The following is a 13,558-nucleotide window of genomic DNA, read 5'->3' on the forward strand; positions in this document are numbered from 1 at the left end:
CTATTTTAGTGGGTGCAATGGGGTTGTGAGGAGGTTTTCAGACAATATGATAAAAAATGCTCCAAAAAACATCTCATACCCCACCTTTAAACAAAAGCAATACAAAAGTTTTTGTTTGAAATACCGGCTGCTTTGAGTGGCATTTCCGTAGAGCATGAGGTGATCCATAAAAATGCTCAATATATACCTGAACTGTAAAACTAAAAGGAGCAGTCAAGATTTTCCGGTTCAGTGAAATATATTTTTTTTCACTTGTATATTCATGAGGTTACCCAGGTTATTTGCCACACAAAGTACACAACGAGAGTTTCACGTATCAAGTTAAGACCTGGTACATGCTTTACCTTATTTATATATGAAGTTGAGTTGTTGTACCCCTGTCACCTCATTTTGAATGCCTGGAGCATGTGTGCCACCATGTCTGGCTAAATCTGACAATTGAGACACTAAGGTTGAGTGAGAGATTGAAATGGAAATGAAGGAAATGGAAATGAAGGCAGTGGTTGCTGTAGGCTTTGAAGCTGACAGTGGGATGAGGCAGCGAGATGAGTGTAAAGACGCCCCCAGATCTTCCACAGATGGAATCCCCACCAAGTGCAGGTGGAAAATATTACAACACATTAGAGACAAGAAAGGATGGAAATAACTGGTGAGATTCTAAGATTGTGGCTTTTTTGGAAAAACAAACCTCCTGCTAGACAAATAGCAAGTGTATTTCTGGTGGAATTATGAAAACTAGACTTATGTGATATAGCAAGTAAATCCAATTACAATGCTTTAACTTAAAAGCTAGTGTTGCAAGCATTACTCTTATTTATGTCAGATAGTGTCTGGTCTGTTTGTGAATTATGCGTTATATCATTTATTTATAATAATCTATTCTACAGCAGCTTTTTATTTTAAAGGCAACTTGGAAGGAACTGAACCCACTGTGGAAGCATGTTGCGACACAGGCAGAAGGTGCAGCTGTTAAAGATGTGCAGGGAATGTGTTGTATTTGATGTGTGGTCAGAGCAAAAACCCTGCGTTATACATAATTCACGATCTCGTCTCAGATTTCAAGGCCGTACAATGCTTTAGTCATAAGGCAAAAAAAAAACTTTCAGCAATTTGAACTGTCGTTGGCATTAAATTATGGTGTTAATTAAAATCTGATTTGTGTGCAGTAATGAGATCCGGTGTTTAACTAATTTGCATGAGCTACAATTTTTAGACAAAGAAATAACTCCTTAATGCATTTTCTTTTTTATTATTCCCAAAGGTAACAGATTTACCTAATTAAAAAACATTTCCTGAAAAGACTGTTGGAATGATAATGACCTGGAGCACATGGATTGTTCTCTGACATTTCAATATCAACACAACGTCCTAAAGCATGAAAGAAAGTTTAAGAAAAATAATGGGGTGAATGCGTGACCTTTTAAAAAGATTTATTCAACAAATGATACTCTAATTAATATTAAGTCCTTTCTGCTTGTAGATCTTAACAAAACATTTTCAGTTGCTTAGACAAATACACAACTATGGCGTATAAATGGTTAATTTAAAAAAGCACTGGTAATCAGTCATTCAGTTTGGTAAGGATGAGTTGTTGTAGCAGAAAGTGAGACACACCATGCTATAAAATGAAGCCTGTCTGAGCTGAATCTTGGGTAATCCTTTGTTTTTCCATCAGTCTCAGTGGAAGCAGTAAATGTAGCACTCCTCAGAGAAGAAGCTCTTCGGCTAAACTCTGTTCATTACCTTGCTACTGTGCAGGGAGCTGTCTGGTAAATGGCTTTATAATGGCTCTTTGCTTCCACTGTGATCTCCCTGCCCATTTCTCTGAATTCTGATGCTTCCACTGCAAAGAAACATGTGACTCATACTGTACTGTCAGTCTACCAAGGCCCCTGAACATTTTATCCTTTCCTGAAACCTGATTTCGAGGCAGTAGAATAGACAAATGCCTCTATTCTCCATTGCAAACTTACCAGACAGCATGAGAATATTCATATCTTAATATTTTGTATTTGAATCTAAAGCAGGGCTCCAGAATGTGACTTTTAAGTGAATGTATTAATTAATTTTTTTTCTTTGAGGAAGTGTGTCCATACTTCATAATTAGGCACAAATGCGACTTTGCAAAAAATGCTATCGCTTTGTTTTGGAGGTGACGGTGATGGTCAGTTTACTGAGGTCAACACAAAGTAAAGCTTAACACATTGGTATTTAAGCCATCTTCATTGCATAACTGATAATGGCTTTGGAAATGTTAAGGCAATTTAGTTTTATCCTAAATAATAAGGAACCGATTTATTTGGGCTCTGTATTAAAATGAATTAATCAACAAATTACTGAACCTTTTTTTTTTTCCACAAAGTACTTTGTTGTTACAGCTACAGATGAGAGTGAAATAATGTTGTGTTACTTTGAGGTAGATTTAAGCAGCGCTCCCAAATTTAGTGTCCAATGTAAAAAAAATGTGTCTGCCCTTTGCAGTAATTAGTGGATTTTTTTCGTACGAATGAAACCTAAAGAGGTAGCTGTCAGTGTATTAACACTGATTATTTTGTCTCGTTAGACATGCAGCACTCGGTTTGCACTATTCTATCATATCTATTCACCCACGCAGATGAGACATTGACCCAGGAATCACCTTATCGGATGTTAAAGAAGATTCAAACCAATGGGAAAGGTATGGTCTTGTTTGTCGGTTCCACAAAGCTCTTTGCAGTGTGTTTCTCACTCAACCATTCATATACACTCACACAAAGCTTCTTATCATTTATTTGCACGCCATGTTCAGCACTTCTTCTCTAAAATCTCAGACTGTATGGCCTGGGGAGTGGCTGGGGATTGAACCGCCAACTTTCCAGCCCAAGGACAAACATTATGAGCAACGGTCAGCCATGAATAGACATAAACGCTTCATAGAATTAAGAAAGGTTATTTTGTGTGGTAATCTTTAACCTTTCTCTGTGCTGTGAAACATCTCATGTTATCTTAGTCCCTGAATTTTCAATCTTCACAAGGAGTACAAAAACTACTGCTACTGCATGAGAATGTTAAAATATTTTACTTCCTTTTAGGCAGATATATAAAGCTGTATCTATTTATGGTTCTTTTTTTTTTTTATAAATCTCAGTTATCGAGAAACTATGCACATGCACGGACCTGGATTCCTCTCCCGTTTTTAATAGATAAATGGCTGAAGAAACTCCCCTAATATGTCATTTGCCTAGTAAGACATGTCTGCTCCACAACTAAATTGACATGTTAGTGAAAGCAATGGTTAAGATGTGCAGTTTTACCAAATGTAAAACAGAAACACTTATCACTGAAGCAGAGAAAAGGAAATGGGTTTTATTTGATGATCTCAGTTTCGTGTTCGAACAGGAAAAAGCTATTAAATCTAAAAAGTAAAAAGTTATCAGTGCTTTAAATTTAGAGCAAAGGACTCTAAAAAAAAAAAAAAGAAATACTTCATTTACAATCTAAAGTGGCAAAACACCCGTCAGTTCACACATCACATCATGACTATAGAGGGGACCGACTTCTGTTTTATTTTCAACCAATTAACATTCAGCCTGTGCAGTTTCCAGTCTTGCTTGAAGATGATCAGGAGGGAGACAGAGCTGTACAGATGCATCTTGGTATGCTGTTTTCTGTGAGACAGTTTTGTGCCAGAAAATACTAACAATCTCATTATTCCTTTTTAAAGTGTCATTGGCGGGGGCACCATGATGCATGACACATGGCAGCAGATATCTATAGCACTCACAATTACTCAAAATAACAGTATATTGTGAAATGCGATGATCATAAACATAATCTGAAAAAATTGAGAAAAAAAAAATCACTATCATACTGAGCAATGTCTGTGAAATTTTCCGCTTTGCTTTTCGTTATATCAAGTGGCCTCTTTTTCCATTTCCAACCTCATATCAGGGTCACATTGCTATAAAACAGCAATTCAAAGCATTCACAAGGTTCCGAGGTGCTCACATTCTCACTACTCATTCTTCGTCTATAAATACCAGTTCACAAGGAGAAAAATGTGTACACGTGGTTGCTGTGTGTGTGCATTTGGCCTCAGAAGTTGTGAGCATTCGAAACACTTATAATACACTTGTGAAATTATAGTCAACTAAACTTGTTCATTCAACAGTTTTCCTTGTGAATGTAAATTTAGAACAAACAAGAGCTTTGTTAGAAACTACAACTAGAAACTTTCCAAAGAACTACAAGTTAATTTCCCCTCCACTCCACAAGGTGGTACAAGTGAGACAATCTACCTGTCAATCATTGCCTACCCTTTAAATACAGACCTGGAAGGGTGGGATTTCCTCTCTTTGTCCCCAAACACACCTGACTGGAAGTGTTTGGTGAGGTGTGCCATGTGTCTGTAGGAGTTATTTCAATGTAAGTCCAGTTTCACTTATTGATGAGGATCATGTTTATGTACTAACTGCTAATATGTTAATAGTAAGTTTAATAGTTCATTTGATTTAACTTGTTTATTGTGAAGTTAATGTGAAGCTTGACTAGATATTGTTTGAATTGTCTACTTTGATGTGGCATGTGTTGTGATTGTAAGGCAACATTTCTGTTTGTATTTTACTTTGGACAAAACATTGTAATGTTGTTTTCTGTCTTTAGAACCATTGGTACTCCTCATTGACACTCATCCAGCTCTGTCACCAACTCCCTTTTTTTTACTAAGGGAGAATAAACAACAAATTGAGTGCAACCTTGTTTCCTGTGTGGTCTGTGTGGCTCCAGTCAGAACCTTAAATACCCTACAAGCTTCAAACTTCCAAAGTACAATAAGCTGTTTTTAAAGTTTTTTTTAAAGACGAAGCTGCAGACTGAATTCCTAAATGACTTTTTTTTTTTTTAATATAATATAGAGGTTACTGTACAGTTGAGGGTTTAATGTTGTGTAATGCTCGCTTGCACTTTGTGTTTGATCAAAGCTAAGGTGCTGACGCTTTTTCTCACAATGTCAGGGCCCTGATTTCTGTTTCTACTTTGCTCATATTCATTACAACCCATCATGCAAAGGGATACACATACACATGCAAATCCGTGCTCTTACAATGCTACATTTGTCACACGACAATGGGAACAATTATGAATTCAGTTTGTAAAACCGAAAATGCATGAATCATAGAAAGTACTAAATGAATTCATACATATTACTAGATGTCATATATATCATTATATGAATGCCCTTTTAGAGTATTATGTTTAGATTTATCAAATATAAAGCTAAAGACCTCTCTTGGGCTGCTGCCATGTTGTTATAAACTGGCACTGAGTGGTTAAAAAAAAAAAAAAAAAAAAGGAACATAAACTTAAAAATGTACAAAATCTGTTTTCTTTTAGAATCCTTCTCTTGACTTATTTTCAGTGGTGTTACTTTTTTCAGGAACAATTTTTTTCTTTTCTTTACAGCTCTGTTACAGCGACCTGCTGCTCTTGAGGGAAGAAAGTGACAGGCAATTGGTGCATTTTGTACCGAAGAGCTACTTCACTGGGAGCTTGCACAGGGCCTGAAGTTGAAAGCTTGGATTAACAAGGAAAATCGATAACTCATCATCTCTGACTGGAACTTTAGGTTTTGTAAAGCAAACTAACAGATAGAGATCCTGCTTTGTAGTGAAGGAGGCATTGGAGCCTGAATCATTTTCATCCATTCATGAAATATGAGAGAATTCGAGACTACTGCACAGGGTGACACAAACACCTTTCACGCTTACAGTAAACGTACCCTTATTCATAAAAATTGCAAGGCATTAGCAATAGCGGTCTAGACTAGAAAAATAAGTCTTGGAAGAAAGTTTCAAATAAATCCTTTATTGAAGCCATATCAACCACTCTGCGATAGTTTCAACTTTCCTTTTACTGTCACTTTGTCAGATATATGGTGTTTTATATATGGTGTTTTATATCTCAGAGCCATAAGAGAGCCCATTTAAAAATCCTTGATTTGTTTTATTACAGTTCCATCTTTTCCTAGAAATCAATAGACATTATCAGATAAACAGACATTACTGGCATTTACGTCATGGCCTGGATGAATACTCAATTCTGATTGGCTGTCGGGTGTCGTCCTTTAATTCCTGACAGTGCACACCTACGAAGTACAGTTCCAGTCAAAGCGTGTTTTCACGATTGTTAATAAATGAATGTGCTGGCCTAGCTTGTATGATTGGCATCAGCTGGATGCTGACAATCTTTACATCTAAAAGGAATAAGTGGAAGAAAAAAAAACTACAGAGTCAGCACAGTAAGAAATTATACATTTGTGGTGGATTTACCACAGTATTTCACTGAAGTTACAGTTCAATTGAAATCTCTTTTATGTAAATTAATTGAATCATTCGTTGAATAATTTAAGGCCTGCGATGGCATTGATATGGATTTGGTCAAAAGCATCATTCCAACTGTGCTGTATGAACAGCATCAAAATGGGTTTAAACATAAAGGAACTGCAGCGCATGCACTAATTGCAGTTGAAAATAAGGAATATGCCACACGGATATTTCTAGATTTAAAAGAAGCATTTGATACTGTTAACCATTATTTATTATCAAATAAATCACATAGATATGGAATCAGAGGGGCTTTACTATCATGGGTGAAGAGTTATCTTAAAAATCCAAGAACAGTTTGTACAAATGAATAATATTAACTCACAATTAAAAACTGTTACATGTGGGGTTCCCCAGAATTGGTCTTAGGATCAATACTGTTGGTACATTAAAGACATATGCGTAATATATATATATATATCCTGTATATATACGATTTGCTAATGACACCAACTTACTGTGTTATGGTGATGATTTACAGAAACTTCTGAATAAAGTTCAAAATTCATTGAATAAACTAAAGACTTGCTTTGAAGACAATAAATTAACACTGTCATCATGGTTTAAAGACTTTGTCTCAGAGACCACTATAAACCATCACCAGTGTCTAGACTCCTGTCAATCCAGTTAAAATTCCTCTTTCATCCTCAAACAACAATAGTAGTTATTCTGCACCATTATTTTTAACTAATATTTTCTTACTGACCTGATACTCTGACATTACCTACACTGAAATGATACTTTATGTCAACTCCCTCTTGTTAAATTAGAAAACGGATAATTTTTTTGAAGATCAACTCGGGAGTTAATTCCAGATAGAGTTATTTCTGCCTCAAGTTTGGATGTGCTGTGAGAGCTCCTACATACCAGTGGCTTTAAAGAAAGATAGCAGAATATGTCATTTCCCGGTTAATAATGACTTGACAGTGAAGCATATTTAACATAGTCAAACAATAGTTCTGTTGTTCCACCAACTCGAAGTCCAACTTGTACTGATACAAAATTGGTAACATTTATGTCGGGTTGTTTTTGTAGCACTGTACTTTATAAAGATTTTTGAAGCCTGTGTTCTTTAACACAGTTGGCCAGGAACTGTACATTTATGTGCAAAACATGTCAAAAGTCTGTGAGGAAGGCTGGCACCAGGGCCATCTTGGCAAAGATTATCAATGCCATGGAAGCAAAGAAAAGTATGTTGCATATTTGTTACGGTAAAACAAGGAGACAGCAGCACACAATCTGACTCTGCAAGGCAAAAACCTTGTTTTACCACTTCACACGTGAACTTCGCAGTTGGAGTCAATGCAAATCTTCCTGGGAGACACCCTGGAAGGTGTCTCCCAAAAAGTTCAGTTCCAGAGCCCAAAACTGCATTTACATGTGGACAATAGTAACAAACACACATAGCCTACATATCGTTTATCCCATAATGTGAAATGAGAATATTCATGGGTGGTTTCATGGATTTCCAGAAGAGCACATTGTATTCTTGCAGGTCAACCACCCAATTATTCTATGAGGAGGCAAAAGCACTCTTCTGTACTAACAACCAACAATCAAATATAACACACAATTAAAAGTGGGACACCCTTTTGACTATTTTGTCGTTATTTTGTGATTTTGTATTTGACTTGAGACAATGTGGTTTCGTAACAGAATACCTGGTGCATGCTCATTTTGTGATAGTCTCATACAAATGGTAGATCATGTCAGTTTCCCTGTTTCATTGTCACAGGTGGGTGTGTGGCCCGTTTTTAATCAGGTATTATCTTGGGATGGGGCGCAAATTAAATCTGAAACTATCAACAAATCATTTAACTAGAATTATCTGTGTTGTGTTGTTCTGTCTTTGATCAGAAATGGTCCTCCCACACACTCAAGATGATAATATATTGAGGCGAAATGCTGATTCATCTTTTAAGATAAGCCTTGAGATCTGCAGGTCATGGTGGCCCAGGGGAAGTAGGAACAGTTCCTCTCTTTCTTACAGATGGTGGTAAACGCACCAATCAGTGGCAACATTAAAACCACCTGCCTCATACTGTGTGGGCACGGTTTGTACTCAAACAACACCAACGACCCACAAGATCACTGTGGGCTGCAGGGTGGTGCTGCTGTTTATTATTACCTCCGCCAAGGAGGTTATGTGATCGCCCGAGTTTGTCTGTTTGTCTGGATGTTCGTTCGTCTGTTCGTGCTGCAATCTTGCGACCTGCCACAAGGTGGCGCGACCTCAAGGTGCCAGAGCCAAAGCCAGACAGAATGCATAGTGCGCGGATTGAATGCATATTGCGCGGATTTGCTGTAATTAGCACAACAAAAGATTCCCGACAAAACATTATAACAATAATAATATTAATTAAATAATAATAATTAATAACGGCGAACACTGCTGTTCAATAATGAATAGGGAGAAGGGAATGCCTCTTCTGCTGACAGCGCCAAAGAACAAGTAGCCCACATCAGGAACGTATGTCCATACATGGCTCGCTATCCACAGGTAAGTTGGCGGTTGGCGGAGGTCTGCACTCTCTGAGTGCATTTCTAGTTGAGCTTGTTTTGGTCCATCACCTATACATCCGCAAAAATGCTGCTCAGACGTACATTGTATTGTGACAAGGTGATGCATGGTATTCATGTCATCAGTCAACGGTTTCAAAGGTTTAGCTGATAAGTTTTGGAGATAGTCGATTAAGTTGGAAGTGAGAAAAAAAATTGGCTTTGCCAATACCTTTTTTAAGGTATATATAGTCATGTGTCATGTGTTTTACATATCAAGACATATCAACTAATTGTCTTGTCTTAATCGGGTCTTAAAATACCTCTTCAATGCCTCCGTAGGAAGCTCGCAGCTGCCAGATGCTGCTAATCAAATGCAGTCGATTAACTGATCATCAATTAGTATCAGCTTTATAAAAGCAGAAGTTCAGGCAGATTGCTGGTGTGGAGTATTCAGGTGGGTGTTAGCACAATGCCAGAGGAGAAAGGCATCAGCAATTAACTCTGAGAAGCAATTATTGCTGTCCATCAATCTGGGAAAGGTTATAAGACCATTATCAAACTGTTTGAAATGCAGCATTGTCCGGTGAAAAAGAAAAATTCACCACTGGAATTGACGTCCCAGTATGATCACCTCAAATTCCGACTGTGCAGCACTGACAGAAATTGGTAGAGAAAAAAAGAAAGAAAGGAAAAAAAAGAGAGCTACATCTCTGACTCTACAAGCCTCAGATGGCATGTTGAATGGCAAAGTTCATGACAGTACAGTAAAAAAAAAAGACTGGCTTGTTTGAAAGCTTTGACAGAGGAAAGCTTATTTTTTATCTAAAAAGAACATGGGGGCCTAGATTTTCAAAGGCTGCACCCAAACAAACCACCAGCTTTTAGAACATCTTTGGACAGACTATAGACCAAAGTAGACACATTTGACCAGAATGCGTAGCCCCAAGTTTGGAGAAAACCTAAGCATATCAGCACAAACACCTCATACCAACAGCACAATTTCCTGTTCAGCAGCCTCAAAACCTGGGCATCTTGCAGTCATTGAGTCAATTGTAAAACCCTCTGTTTGCCAAAGTATTCTAGAGCCAAATACAGGACCATCTGCCTGACAGCTAAAGCTTGGCTAAAACTGGGTCACGAAACAGCACAGAAGCAAAGGTCCAACAAAAGGGCGGAATTTTTTTTTTTTTAAAGAATGGGAAAAAAAGCAGAAAAAAGGTTAAATTAACTCATGTTAGAAGGTCACTTTAACTTCTAACATGATTTAATAGACTGATAATGTTGTACAGAATAAATACTTCAAAGTCAAGCTGCTAAAGTTACAAGCTACTGAATCTCTGGGTACGCAGAGTTCTGTGCACACTGCTTCTGCATTTAGTCTTTTTTGTTGTTAAATCAATTGTGACACGATGTCATGTGTCTTGTTTACCTAATTTTAAGACCTTTTCAGTGCCAGATTTGCATTATATCCTGATATATACTGTAACCTTAGATGAAGCTTTGCCAGCTGAGAAGACTTCAGTACTGGACTGACCAATATGAGAAATAAAAAACAAAGATAACTTATTGCATGTGTAAAGCGTTTGACAAAGGCAGAATTATGAGTAATCATTTTTTGAGGAATGAAGCACTGTAATGGACTGGTTACCTATCCAGGGTGTACAATATCTCCCACTCGCCGGTAGCTAATATAGATTGCAGCTCCTCTGCAACCCTGAACAGGATAAAGCGGGTATAGAAAATAAATGAATGAATTAAGGAATGAAGTATACAGACTAAGAGGTTGCCACTGTTGCTAGTTATGTTACAAATAGGATACAAATAATGCATGCTTCACAATCACCCTTTCCAAGCTTCAAACACATATGGTGTATAATGTTCACATGACATTAGAAATTAAAGCCAATTCAAAATAATGTCATTCGGCTGTTGGTTCTAAGGACAAATGAATGTGGTGTTCTGACATTTGTACCATTCTGCTACGTGTTGTCTATGTTAAGTATTTTAGGGCTTTAGTGAGCAGCTGAATGTATGACTGTAATGCACAGTGTCACAGTTCTGTCAGACACAGGACTGCATTCTATATATTCTTTCACTGCCAATCTGAGATGCAACTATCACTAGCCTTTGAATCTCAAAAACAAAATCATGCAGCGGACACTATAACTTAGATATCCATTTGAACTAAACTCTGACCCCTCTCTTCATCTGTAGAACAAAAGGTGCAGACGCATTCTGATGCCTCCTCTGCTATTCTTCTCAGATCCACCATTATTTTGAATTTGCATCAACTCCACACAGTGCCAGAGCAGGAGCAGCACCTTTCTTACCATTCCACTCATGCCCACTCACAAGCACTTCTGTTTATTTATTTCTCTCCACTAACGCAGATGTCATCACTCTCTGTATGTCTGCAACACATCCCCAGAAAACGGGTTTACATCAGGGGTGCATAAACTTGATAAAGAAAAAAAAAGACCATATAATCACTATGTGTTCAAAAACCCATCCTCTTGATAGAATACGTTGTATGACATGCTTCGTTAGAAGCCTTATAAATTGGTTCAGTGGTTTTGGCTCAGCAAAAATAAATTGCTTTTGGTATATAAGGCTGTGTATCTAACTAACTGCACAGTATTGCTAGAAGTATTTTTCCCTGCAGTTGACCATTCGTGTTCTTAAATAGACTGTATTTCTTTTTAGCTTCAGTGATTACTTAAAACTATTTTATCGTTTATTGTTAAAACTAAATTTCAGCTTCGCTGTAAATATGACTTTAATGGTAATGTTCTTTTTATCGTCCTACTGCAAAAGTGGTTGTTAGAATAATAATACTAAGCCTGTTGCTAAGAATATCAAATGCTTATGTCAAAGTAAAGTGTTCAACTTTGTTTGACTAAAGATTTAAAAATATAGGGGGGGCTGCATCGGACAGTAGACAAACATAAGAATAATAATAAAAGGAATAGTGATTAAAGCAATACAATGTAACTTCTCAAAAAGCCCATTATGGAGCTCCCCCTACAGGCTTGGAGGTAATGTACTCTTACACTGTCGTAAATACAACACCCTTTCGCTTTCACGTTTCACGTTTGTTGACGAACCGGCGAGGAGTCAGAAGGTGCAAGCTATGTCGACCGAGAAGGTAAGAGTAATCAAATGTACCTGGGAGCGTGAGAGGCGTCTATTTGTTTTTGCGGTAGGTGTGCCAGAAAGCAAGTCGAAGTACTTCCACTCAGCTACCGGGCCGCTCCCGGGCCGGTCCAGCAAAGTTACATAGCGCAGTTTTTCCAACTCAGACCCCCGAAGGGCATAGGAGACAGGCCAATCGTAATATTAAAACTCATTCTAGCCGCACAATTGTTTTCAAGCTGTTATTTTAAGGTAGAAATGTTACATAGTATTGCTTTAAGTCATTGTTTTCAGCTGGTTTTTGATTCCATAAGTTAATTAGAAAGGTTTCCAGTGTGATAACCACAGCGTTCCTTTCCCTGGTTGCCATAATGACCTGCATTTATTGTCCTTGCAGTTAATGCTTTGTGCCAGATCTCCTTTTAGGCCGCTATATTAGGTGGGCTTGAGGGAGAATTAGATCTGTAAGGTGGTGCAGAGGTTAGAGAAGCAGAGCAGTGTCCTGAAGTTTATTGGTTTGAGGCCAGATATTGGCTTCTACTCTGTTATCTGAGATTGCATTTGTATAAAACTTCTAAATAAAAAAAGCAAAACAGAAACAAACATAAAACAATATTGTGTTTCCATTCGTACATTTAGCCAAATTAGCACAAGCTAAGCTTTTTTAAAAGCTATTGGATTGCTTGTGTACAATCTGAAACATCATAGCTCATTCTGTGCAATAAAAACATCTGCCTCGGAGCTCTGTGTTTGTGTTTGAACTTGTCAAGAAGTGTGGGTGGGCAAGGCGTAACTTTGGAGGTCCACTGCCACAATCAAACAGAAGGAAGAAACATTCAATATTTCATGGCTGAACAATCTGAATTTCCATTTTTTACTGGAGGAGCAAGATGCCAGTTTGAATAGGCTGTGTCAATACCCCTGCCCATAATACTGCTGACCCAAGAGGGTGCTGCCATCACATTGGAAGTGGGAAATCTGAAATCAAAACAACCTGATTTTTAATCAGGTTTGCTGTAATGATTTTCTATTTACAACACAAGCTTGTCACGAGCTTTCCTGTCTAATGTTTTATTTGAAAAAAAAAAAGGAAAGATTTTGCATTTACCATCTGATTTACTATCTTCAGAATAATGTAAACGTGTAAGTCTGGATAATAGGGTAGTATAATAATAGCACACTTTGAGGTGTAATGAGGTGCTGATGGGAGACAGACCAGAAAAACTTGAAATAAGTGTCTCAGACGGCACTGCATCAAGAACTATCATTGATCAATAGCTGATATAACCATAAGGGCAATAGATTACTGTGGGAAAGGTTTATCAAACACTACGGTACAGAGTTACATTTACAGATGCCACTTCAACCATAACTGTGTAAAAAAAGAAACCTTATGTTAACCTTTTCCATTGACTTCTTTGGGCTTTGAGGTATCTGGGCTGGATTGTCACACAGTGGAAATGTATACTGCGGTCAGACAAATCAGTATTCAACAACTTTTTTTGAAGAAACAGATGCCATGTGCTCTGGACCAAAGACAAAATGGAACATCTAGACTGTTATGA

This window comes from Odontesthes bonariensis, chromosome 1 (assembly GCF_027942865.1).
Source record: "Odontesthes bonariensis isolate fOdoBon6 chromosome 1, fOdoBon6.hap1, whole genome shotgun sequence".
In the NCBI taxonomy this organism is placed as follows: Eukaryota; Metazoa; Chordata; class Actinopteri; order Atheriniformes; family Atherinopsidae; genus Odontesthes; species Odontesthes bonariensis.